The following is a 12,139-nucleotide window of genomic DNA, read 5'->3' as shown; positions in this document are numbered from 1 at the left end:
GAAAGAATCGGTAATTTTCTGGAAAAAAAAAAAAAAAATGTGTATACTTTTAACCACAAATGCTCATCTTGCACTGCTCTGCGATGCACCACACATTATGCAATCACGTTGGAAAGGTCATGCATGATGTATGCATTCGTTTTTTTTTTTTTAATCAGCACTTGAATATGGGTGTTTCATAAAAAAGCAACATTTTGAACAAAAAGCTGAGAAAATCACGTTTTGTTTTTTTTTCCCCTCAAAGACAATGTGCAAGCAATGCTTTTATTGCTTGTTTCTGCTCCTTTTCGCTTGTGTTTTGATCCGGAGATTCTCTACTCTTTCGGAAGATAATAGCTAATAGCGCCCCTACCGTTTAATAGTGAAAACACGGAAAGCGCTGTCACATAAATGGTGGAAAATTCCGTCAATGGCAGGGACCGAGTTAACAGGTAGTATTAACAGGTGGATTATAACTACTGCAATTTAGTACTATAAAATCCCCTAAAAATACAAAATATTCAATAAAAACATTATCGAACTCAAATATAGTAGCTATCATTTGGTTAGCGCACACGCCAGTGTTAGCTTTACACTTAACAACGAGTCTGATTCATAAAAAAATTACTCTTATGAACTGGTTCTCTTTAAAAAGACAGTCAAAAGATTCATGACACAGCCTCAAATTTGTGAGGCAGCGGTTTGAATTACACTAAATGAGTCGGTGAATTGTCCAGAGCCATTACTGAGTTCACAACTGACTCACTGAAATGCGATTATATTTTTTTTCTATTTGAAAATTAATAGTTAATTAGAAAATGAATTAGTTTTTCTGTATAAATGAATAATGGTATTCTAACAAAACATTCAAGACATTCAGAGTAATATGGGACAAAAATACAACCAGGATCACTAGTGACAGCATCGAATTTAAAACAAATTTATACAAAAACATCCCAGTTAATATAAATTAAATCGCTATAGTCAAAATGCAAAAATGTGCCATCATCAAAGCACACGGCCTACTGTTGTTAAAAGCAAAAATAGTAATGCACTCAATGAACTGAAGTGCTCTTGAACAACCATTTTTGATTCTGTAATTTGTCTACTAGAAAAACTATTTGGTTAATAAATGTTTCATTTTAGAAGCCAATGGTTCTCCAGTAGTTTTGTCTGGATCTGTGCTGTGATAATGATGCCATGTACAGTCAAACCATATTATTATTCAATTCTGTTTTCTTGGTTTGCAGGCAATCTGTAATTAATGAGTTTGGTTTTGAATGCATTTGTGGGAGTCTGGAAAGACAGAAATGATGAAAGGCTGCAGAACAGTAGAGTCTTTGTTCAATGTTATGATGCCCTGTACATTCTTTTCCTGTATGACACTAAAGACCCCGATCAGCGTTTTTCCCTCCGTCACCCATCATCTTCTGTCTCTCCCTGTCTCCTTCCATCTGTCTTTCCCTTTCAGGTTCCCCTTAATCCTGCACTATACATTCCATACAGGCACATCGGTCTGTTTAAAACTTTCATGAAGCTATAGTCTCATGAGTTATGATCCATATTGTTTTCAGTAGCTGCAGATTCCCAGGATGAGCAAAGAGGATAGGAAATATAAAACCTATAAATTTATTTTCTTTCACATGTGTGGCGGTTACAGTTGTGCTCACATTTTTTAACCCTTTCTGAGAATGTGCATTAGGAATGTGCAATGTGTTTAATAAAAATAATACACTTCCCAATCCAATCCAAATGGTCCACTAAGGTTTTATTGGACCCATAAAATGTTCAAGCCTCTTATTCATTTATTTGATCAAAAATACAGTAAAAACAGTAATATTGTGAAAAATTATTACAATTTAAAATAACTGTTGTCTATTGTAATGCATTTTGAAATGTAATTTATTCCTGTGATGGCAAAGCTGAATTTTCAGCATCATTACTCCAGTGTCACATGATCCTTCAGAAATCATTGTTAAAATGCTCATTTGGTGATCAAGTAAATTCACTGTTTCAATCTTCATAGCTTATATCAGGGTTCCTCAAATCCAGCCCAGAGTGTAGCTTAAACCATGATCAAAGTCACTTACCTGCAATTTTCTATTAACTCTGAAGAACTTGACTAGCTTGTTCAGGTGTGTTTGATTAGGGTTGGAACTAAACTCTGCAGGGCAGTGGGTTCCTTCAGTACCACATTTGAGGAAACCTGGTTTATATATTATTTAAATAAAATGGTCAGGGCTGTCATGCAGGTATAAACTGGAATGTTTTCAAATTCATCATATACTGTGGTTTATCCATTTAGAAGTGTTGGCAAACTATTGCATGCAACATCTGTATGTCATAGATAGGTCAAATTGTTATAGAGATACTGGCTGCATAGTTCCTGTACTCCACGAGTTTCCTGTCCCTCCCTATAATCTGTCTAAACAGCTTGGTTTGCTCTCGGATCTCATCATTGAGAACTTTCCCCAACAGCCTGCACAGAATACAGATGTCATAATGAGTTGACCAATTTGCTTCATCTCAATTAGGGAGTTCCTGTCTTATCTCCCCTCTAAAATCCAGTATAACACTGGTGTAGATATGAAAATGGAGGGATTTCTTTTCCCTGAAGACAACAGTGAGAGCACAGGGAGAGCACATAGATTGAACTGCCACATTCAGCCAAAATGAGTTTGTATAGTAGGCCTGCAGGCAAAATGATATTCATCTGACTAAATTATAGCAGGATATGTCTGCTGCTATGAGGCTGTTTGAGATAAGGCAGCCTGCCACTCTTCTTAGTTTACAGTGAAGTCAGCATTTTTATGTAGCCTAGTTTACAGTGAACTCAGCAGTTGCCTTGCTTAATCTATTATTCATACATTGCTTCAATTATCAAAGCAAGTAGAAGAATTCTTGCTGCTGTTTGAGGATGCAAGTAGGAGAGAGAAGGAATAATTGTTACGCTTTTAGCATTTTGCTTATTTATTCCAATTACATTCCAGACATAGCCTACAATATTAAGACCCCTTCACACCAAGAATGATAAGATAACGATAAAGATATAGTTCTAAAAATCGTTATAAATATACAAGAGTAGCAGTGTCCACACCACAGATATAACGATATAGAGAAACTATATCGTTGGGATCACTTTCAGAACGATTTTTTTCCAGCAGTTGAACGATAAAACACTGACAGCCAATCAGAATCCATTCTAATTTAAAGGCTCGCGCATTTAAAATGGCGGACGACATTGCGGAGAAGTTATTCGCCGAGGTCCAGAAAAAGCTAACACTGTTTGACAAGTCAAACCCCCTTTTCAAAGATACTTTAAAGAAAATGGATATATGAGTATTAACGATATGCCAGGCTAGCAAACAGTGTAAAATAAAATTACCTCAGGTATCCAGCGCTAGTTTCGACAACATTGTCTAGCTTCCTTTGAAGTTGCAGTAAAAAGACTAGGCGTTGTTTTTATTCCACTATATTGACTTCGTCAGCTAAATTCACTGTTAGATAAAGATCGATTATTCACTCGAAACATAGCATGCTGAGGACATCTGGTAAAAGCTGTGTAAATGCATCAAAAACAGCAAAGACATGTTGTACACACGTTGCAACTGCAGCGTGTGAGCTTACAACCGTAACAACCGTTATCATTTTTTGGTGTGGTCACAAATATAGTTATTGTTCTAGTTATCGTTCTTGGTGTGAACGGGCCTTTAGCAGCCATTACCCATATGTCAGTTAATTTTATAACACAAATCAGATACAATTAAACTAGAAGTACACAAAAAGGCTAATGTTACTTTCGCAACACCTAGACTGTATAATTGTAAAGTTATGATGTGATTAGTTAATGAAAAATCTGTATAATGTGCATATACAATAGAGTGGTGCAGGGATTAAATTTTTGTAGGCCAACCCAGAAATCACTATGGTTCCATAGACAAAAACCCAAAAGGATTTTTCCATTGGCTTTTGGATTATTGCAAAAAATAAGGTCTGTGACTAACATAAGCTCATGATTCGTACACATTTTGTTCATCGTTATAATCTTCACAAATGAACACAACTTTTATGAATTTTGAAGCGTAAATTCAGAAGTCAGAAGTCAAAAGCCAAACATACAGCAGGGGTGCCCAATCCTGTTCCTCAACTTTGCAGAAAGTTAGATCTCCTGGAACAAGATTAGGCACCCCTGCTATAAACGAATTGGTCGCATGACTTCAACATCACCATGACTAAGCTTCAAATATCTCTTTTAGTCTTTGTTTAAAAACATTTTCTCTGAAATTCAAGTTACAATAGTTTGCAAGAGCATGATTATAAACACAACGAAGCTGTGAAAGCGGACTAGTGAGTAGATGAGTTTACCTGTTCGGCTGATGACATTTACTGTTCTTGTTTAGCCACTTTTTAGCAACCACCTTTTACAGATTTTTTTAAGTGAGGATGACCGGTTTACGCAAACAGTTAAAGAAATGCCTTTTTGGACAGAAAAGACAGAGAGTTTGTTTTTTCAACTCTTCTTCTGGTGTCTTTGGTTTTCCCTTCCTGTTCATTCCTGTCATCACTGGGCCGCAACCTGAACAATGGAAGAGGGTTACATCTTATTTGATTTAGTGCATGGGAGTCTCGTTACACAAAAAACACACACGCACACACTTTGGACCTCAGGCTGAAATGATCGGATTCCACACAGAGGTCTTGGAATGAAGCCTAAGACCTGGTTTCTATTAACCCTGATCAAGAGGGCAGGGTTGAGGGTGAACTGAGCTACCTGAACCCCAAAAAAGATCCATTGTGTCAACTAAACTTATGGTGAAAAGCGTTTGTATGTGTGTGTGTATATATATATATATATATATATATATATATATATATAGATATACACACAGAAATTAACATTTTTATTCAGCAAGCATGCGTTAAATTGACAAAAAGTGACAGTAATAAATGTTTCAAATAAATGCTGTTCTTTTGAACTTTCAATATATTAAATAATCACACATATATGGCTGCTGAAAATTGCCATCACAGGAATAAACTACATGTTAACATATATTAAAATTAAAAACAGTTACAACCCAAATTCCGGAAAATTTGGGACGTTTTTTAAATTTGAATAAAATGAAAACTAAAAGACTTTCAAATCACATGAGCCAATATTTTTTTCACAATAGAACATAGATAACATAACAAATGTTTAAACTGAGAAATTTTACAATTTTATGCACAAAATGAGCTCATTTCAAAGTTGATGCCTGCTACAGGTCTCAAAATAGTTGGGACGGGGGCATGTTTACCATGGTGTAGCATCTCCTCTTCTTTTCAAAACAGTGAATTTCTGGAGCTTTGTGTTGAAATTTGGTCCCATTCTTGCCTGATATAGGTTTCTAGCTGCTGAAGAATTCATGGTCGTCTTTGACGTATTTTTCGTTTAATGTTGCTCTAAAACCTTTATATACCTTTCAGCATTCATAGTGCCCTCCAAAACATGCAAGCTGCCCATACCATATGCACTTATGCACCCCCATACCATCAGAGATGCTGGCTTTTGAACTGAACGCTGATAACACGCTGAAAGGTCTCCCTCCTCTTCAGCCCGGAGGACACAGCGTCCGTGATTTCCAACAAGAATGTCAAATTTGGAGTCGTCTGACCATAGAACACTTTTCCACTTTGAAACAGTCCATTTTAAATGAGCCTTGGCCCACAGAACACAACAGCGCTTCTGGACCATGTTCACATATGGCTTCCTTTTTGCATTATAGAGCTTTAGTTGGCATCTGCAGATGGCACGGCGGATTGTGTTTACCGACAGTGGTTTCTGGAAGTATTCCTGGGCTCATTGTCATTGACACAATCATGCCGATGAGTGATGCAGTGTCGTCTGAGGGCCCAATAAAGGTCTTCGGCCTTGTCCCTTAAGTACAAAGATTTCTCCAGTTTCTCTAAATCTTTTTATGATGTAGATGTAGATGATGAGATTTACAAAGCCTTTGCAATTTGATTTTGAGGAACATTGTTTTTAAAGTATTCCACAATCTTTTTACGCACTCTTTCACAGATTGGAGAGCCTCTGCCCATCTTTACTTCTGAGAGACTCTGCCTCTCTAAGACATCCCTTTTATAGCTAATAATGTTACAGACCTGATATCAAATAACTTAATTAGTTGCTAGATGTTCTCCCAGCTAAATCTTTTCAAAAATTTCTTGCTTTTTCAGCCATTTGTTGCCCCCGTGCCAACTATTTTGAGACCTGTAGCAGGCATCAAATTTGAAATGAGCTCATTTTGTGCATAAAATTGTAAAATTTCTAAGTTTAAACATTTGTTATGTTATCTATGTTCTATTGTGAATAAAATTTTGGCTCATGTGATTTAAAAGTCTTTTAGTTTTCATTTTATTCAAATTTAAAAAACGTCCCAACTTTTCCGGAATTCGGGTTGTATATTAAATTGTAATAATATTTCCCAATACTCTATTTTTTCACAGTACTGTATGTTCTGATCAAATAAATGTAGCCTTGATAAGAAGCATTTCTAATCAGCTTCTAAATCAGTGTTTCATCAAATAATAGGATCAAATATTATTGTCTGTATATATGACATTGAGGACTATGCTTTATTTATACAAAATAGGGGAAGGACAGAAGGATAGGCGCTGCAGTCTATATTGTGTTGTTGTGATGCAGTAAGATTGGCAAGACCAAGATCTGCAACCCTGCTGATTTGATTCTCTTGACAACCTGCAGTCAGAGACGCAGAGAGGGCAGTGTGTCACAGGGTGGTACATTGTCCACAGTCACCCACTGCGGTGGCCCCTACATCTTTTCAGCTCAGACTCTATGGAAGTCTGCGGGTAGAGTCACTTGGGTTGTATACGTCACCGCTTCCCCTTTCTCTGGAACCCCATTGTTCTTTGCTAGAATGCTTTACTTTTGTTCTGCATTGAAAAGCTGATTGCAAATAAAAGAGGATCAAAAAGGGGGAAAAAATCAAATCACTGAATGGTGACCTGGAAGGGGTATTTAATAAATTTGTTACTCTCAGTCTCAACCTACCAAAGCTCTTGGTTAGTAGTCAAAGACGTAACATTCATTGTCTCCACTAGGGGGAGACAGATTTTTAGAAGCATGACTGAAGCTCTATGCAGGAGCTCTTGCTTGTTTGTTTGTTTTTTAGATAATAAAATAAAATAAAAAAGTTCTATTTTTGGCAAATATACAGGCACTTTTACACCAAAAATGAAATGAATAAGCCTCAAGCTGAAAGAAAAGCAAATTCAAGCCTGGAGAGTGCGCAGCTCAAACAAATCTTTCAGCTGTGCCTCCATTCTGGATTGCAGAAGAATAGAATTCAGGAGAAGAAAGTTCAACACTCTTTCTTCAGCAATTAAAAAAATTGAAACAAAATGTGATGTTTATCTAAAGCCATTTTTGCTTATTGGTATGTTTGAATTGGATCATCAAAGGTCAGCAGCAAAGACATTGTTTAATAAAGTGAGATTAAATACTAAAAAGTATATTTGTACTATTTAACATTTAATTATTGCAGGTTTGCATAATATTTTGTTTGCATTTCACTGTTTTTATTCATTTTGAGGAGAACTGAATCTCTTTTTGTGCAAATGAGATGAGTAAATACTCGCATTTAGTCTAGAACTACAATATCATGTTCACACAGCGCACACAACACATCTGCACTTACTCCTCATTTCTCTCAACATGGGGACAGGAGAGCTGTCAGTCAATAAATGGAAAAACAAAGTAATGCATTACTTACTATTTAAAATAGTAACTCACATATTTTGTTGTAAATCTAAAAGTAATGCAATACTTTATTAGTTACTTGAAAAAAGTAATCTGATTACATAACTTGCATTACTTGTAATCCATTACCCCCACTGGTCATTTTTAAACAATTGAATGCATTCTTGCAGAATAAAATTATTAATTTCTTATAATTACTGACCTAAAACTTTAGAACGGTAGTGTACATATTTAAGTTTGTGTCTTTTGTGATATAAAACAGTATGATATGATAATGTGCAATAAGTGCATACATGTTTTGTCCAGACTTCTCAAGTCCACAGTGTGTGATAGAGGGGGGAGAAGGGAGTGCTGTGATCCAAGCTGGCAGAGTGGCAACATTAATGCATGTACTGAACGTGATGATGCCTGCAATCTGCAAATCTCCTGCCTGTCTGGTATCTGACATGATGGAGACATGAAACACAAGCTGTTGAATTGCCCATCATCCTCTACCGCCCCCATTCTAGCAAATTTTTTTCAGTTATTTGCATACTAAACAAAAGAAGCCTTTGAACACTAAAGAATTTGAAGTGTGAAATTTGATTTAGGTATCAGGCCATTGCTGCTCAAAATCAAAAGATCAAGAGAGATCCAAAGGAACTTGAGGAGATCCTGTCCATAAACACTTCATTCTTGAATGCAGTTTAATTCACCCATAAACTATGACCCCAGGCAGTGACCCATAATAACTTAATTCCCCTGTATCCATTTTATGTGAGCAGTGGTGCATTTCCCGACCACCTTCTGTGTTTTTACCTGCTAAGGTCACTAACAGGAGGAAGTCATCATGAACATCTGGAAAAAGTGTTGTGTGACTATAGGGAAACTCCCTTTCCTTTCCCTATGTATAGATAAAACATGACACTGTAAACCCTAATGCTCAAAATACTTAATTCTTTTGAGTAGGACAAACTTAAATTTAACAAATTAGATCAGTTAAATTAACTGCTATGAGTATTTAGAAATTTCTTTTTCTTTTGAGTTCACAACACTGACATATTTTAAGTAAACTGAACTGTTTTATTGTTTTGAGTTGTATGAACTCATTTCTTTTAATTTAGACGAACTTACGTGTAACTGAAACTGGGCTGGGATTTCTATTTCCCAGCATGCTTTGCCCATGGCACTCAAAAGGGAGAGTTAATGCTAAAATGAAGTGTTATGCAATGTTTTTTGTGCAAAATGATGGATAAGGGAGATTTAGTAGTGATTAATGTTTTTAGAAGAGTTTCTGTTAATGTGGGTTTTTGGAGAGTTACCATCATGGTGACAAGTAGCGCATGCGGTGTGGTTTGAGAGCAGGTAAGTTACATGTTTTAAGTTGCTGCACTCATTCAGTAAATACCATGCTATTGTTAACATGTTAGCAAATTAGCAAGTTGGCATTTTCTGAATTGTCTTATTAGGGTTTACAATGAAGTAAATAACTCATTTGATTTGGAAGACCTCAAAATAAAAAAGTGAATTAACTAAATATTTTGTTAATTGCTATTAAAGTGTATGAGTTAGCTAACTCAGTACTTCAAGTTAGGAGCAATTATCATGCATGAGTACTAAAAACTCAAAACTTGATAGTTCTGCTTACTTAAAATTGGTAACATCATAACTCAAAAAATTTTATGTAACTGATTACCTCAAATTTTTTGAGTTAGCCCAACTTATTCGGGTTTACAGTGTATCAAAATGATTCCAGTTCGCATAGATCCGCAGACACAAAAAATTGTTCTGTATTATGCGGGCCAGACAAGTAATTTGGCAATATCACTTTGTAAAAAAGACTAAGCGTCTGCACACATACACATTCAAACGCACAAACCTATAGACTAAACACGTAAATGAACGGTAAGAATGCATTAAAAGTCTTCTGTTTTCAGTTAAAAAGGTGTCATTTAAGCGGCCCCTATTAATAATTAACAATTCTTACAACGGAAGTGATTCAATCAAAAACCTACTTTAGCTCGATAATAACTTTTTCTTAGAGCTGCTGTAAAGCCAAAACAATCTCTGTCCATTAATTTTCCTATTATCACTGTGAAGCTGCTTTGAAACAATCTGTATTTTGAAAAGTGCTATATAAATGAAGATGACTTCACTATCTGATCAGTTCTTACACGAGGCACTTCATTCCTTTTTATGTCTGAAAAACAAATCTAAAATGTCTCAAAAGCTGACATTTAGACTGTGTAGTCAGAGGAACCAGAGGAGATGCTTCATATTTGAAAGAATTTCATTTTCTCTGAGGTTAACCACTCATAAAGTAAATGAATCAGATTTAATAAAGTCCAGACCTATATGCAACCTTTACAATCAGATTTTTTTTTTTCTCTTCATTATAGCATTGGGTTTTACCGCAACTGAAACAAATAGCCTGATGTTTGTGTTGGGCCTAAAATTACCTTAGAAAATTTCCGTTCGGTTTCACGATTTCAGACATTTAAAACTCTGTACCAAAGCTGCCAATAATTTCCAGACAGTTGTAGATGGACTGTCTCCATGGCAACAAGCCTGAGAGGAGAGCATCTGGCATGTCAACAGGTCCGAGTGGGAAAAAAAAGGGGGGTATGGAGGGGATGGTTGATAGCAAGTAGTGCAAACATTATTTAGAGTCCCAGAATATACTAGTTTGAGTATTTGATATTTTTAATTCCCTTTTATAGTCTCTGTTTTACATATACTCCTGAGTAAAGAACAAAAGAAAAGCCGCATTTAGTATGCACTAAGATCACCCGTTTTAATTACAAATCTCCATGGAAATACAAATCCATTTCCTGCCCTTTAATCTTCTATCAGTCTTTCTCCCTCCCTTTATCTCTCTCTCTCTCTCTCTCAATGTCCACTGCTGTCCAGTCCCATTACAAAACTGGTGTCATTTCTCTGATTAATGATCTCAACCTAAACTCTGAAGAGAAAAAGAAATGTTGAAAAACCAGAAGAAGTAACCAGGCTGACAAAGAACTAACAAAAGATTTTAAGTGGGTCAGAGAAATGTGGTCTGCTTGATATGAAAATTGCCAACAATAAAACAATGTAATTATTTACTGAAAGGCACTGCGATTGGATTTAAAGATGCCATTTTATCGGTCAAGTGGAATCAATATCTTTGTGGGTGAAGTCATAACAAGGATGTCAGGATGTCAGAACAATAAACAGGATGATGTCAGACAAATTCAAAGCTCTACCTTAATGAGTCATGCTTTGGGCTGGAGTAAACCGTAAGAGTAATAAGAAATGTACAGGCAAAAGCATGCAGGTGATTTAAATAAAAAAAGAGGAGGTGTTTTTCATCCCAAACAAATTACAATGTGTGCGGTGCTGATAGAGCGAGACTGTGGTTCCAGCAACTGTCTAATTTCTGTCACACCTCAGTGGAATTTAATAAGGGTTCTTAATCATTATGCTTCCTCTATTCCCTTCCCCTAAGATCAATACACAGACAGCACCTGGGGGACGGCTGCAGAATCACATGTGGTGATTACGATGCGTCTCTGGGGCCTATCTAAGTGGCTTGGCTTGTTGAGAAGATATTCAGTGGGGTCAACAAGTTTGAGACCACTAGTGAAAGTGCTTCTATTTTCATAAAATTCATTACAAATAATCAGCCTAATACTTTTGGACCATACCGAAAAACTTGAGGCATGGTACACATCCCGGATAGACTGTAAAAGCAGTTATAAAGCCTAAATTATATCATCGCATCTTTTATTGTGATGCTGTGTCTCTCTTTCTTTCCAGTCAGTGTTTATGACTGGACTAGACAGTGTTTATGATGATGACAGTGTTCAGTCATCATCTTGTTATCAAAATTCAGTGTCGATTTTGTTGCAGTACAGTACAGAGACACTCCCTATCATTTCTTTCTGTCTTCTTCTCTTGTTGTGCTCGTGCATCCCTTAAGGACTGACATCTGGGTGACATCATTGGAGGTGATGGAGTTCTGTAGCAACAGAAGAAGGGGCAGTGGAAGGGTTGCCAAGTCTGTGATTTTCCCGCAGAATTGGGTACTTTTATTTTACCGTGGGTTAAAGGTTTGACATATTGCATAAATTGTGTTTGACTGAAATGGTTGCATTGAAATATTTTATCCATTTTACATTCTACCAATGAAAAATTATAATAGGTTTTGAGAAGGAGGGCACTTTGAGCTCCTTTATGAAAACAGACTGTGTACTATATAGTGATTTTCAAGTTGAAATTGTGTATAACGCAAAACAGTGACTGTAAAATATGTATTTTAGGTATGGGAGTGGTAGATTTTTAGGTTTTATATTAATTATAGTGCAATTGGGCTAGTTTGGGGATATTTTTGATTGATCATTGGGCGAGTTTTGTTATGCAGACCTGGCAACCCTGGGT

This window comes from Ctenopharyngodon idella, chromosome 20 (genome assembly GCF_019924925.1).
Source record: "Ctenopharyngodon idella isolate HZGC_01 chromosome 20, HZGC01, whole genome shotgun sequence".
Classification (NCBI taxonomy): Eukaryota; Metazoa; Chordata; class Actinopteri; order Cypriniformes; family Xenocyprididae; genus Ctenopharyngodon; species Ctenopharyngodon idella.
Note: the sequence above shows the minus strand (reverse complement) of the source record.